Consider the following 589-nt stretch of genomic DNA (forward strand, 5'->3'; position numbering starts at 1 on the left):
CCAGAGAACACGTCTCCACTGATCTAGAGTCCAGTGGCGGCCGGCTTTACATCACTCCATCCCACGCTTTGCATTGCACTTGGTGAAGTAAGGCTTGGATGCTCGGCCATGGAAACCCATTCCATGAAGCTCTACGCACGGTTCTTCAGCTAATCTGAAGGCCACGTGAAGTTTGGAGATCTGTAGCTATTGACTCTGCAGAAAGTTGGCGAGTTCTGCGCACTGTGCGCCTCAGCACGCGCTGACCCCAGTCTGTGATTTTATGTGGTCTACCACTTCATGGCTGAGTTGCTGTTGTTCCCATTTGCTTCCGCTTTGTTATAATACCACTGACAGTTGACCGTGGAATATTTAGTAGAGAGGGAATTTCAGGAATGGACTTCTTGCACAGGTGGAAACCTATCACGGTCCCACGCTTGAATTCACTGAGCTCCAGAGAGCGAACCATTCTTTCATAAATGTTTGTAGAAGCGTCTGCATGCCTAGGCAATTTATTTTATTCATATTACAATGTAATTTTAAGTGTTCTTGTTGACATGCACATCGCATGCACATGCAATATTGTTAGTTCATATTCTGAAATACAATG

This window comes from Rutilus rutilus (genome assembly GCF_951802725.1).
Source record: "Rutilus rutilus genome assembly, chromosome: 8".
NCBI lineage: Eukaryota > Metazoa > Chordata > Actinopteri > Cypriniformes > Leuciscidae > Rutilus > Rutilus rutilus.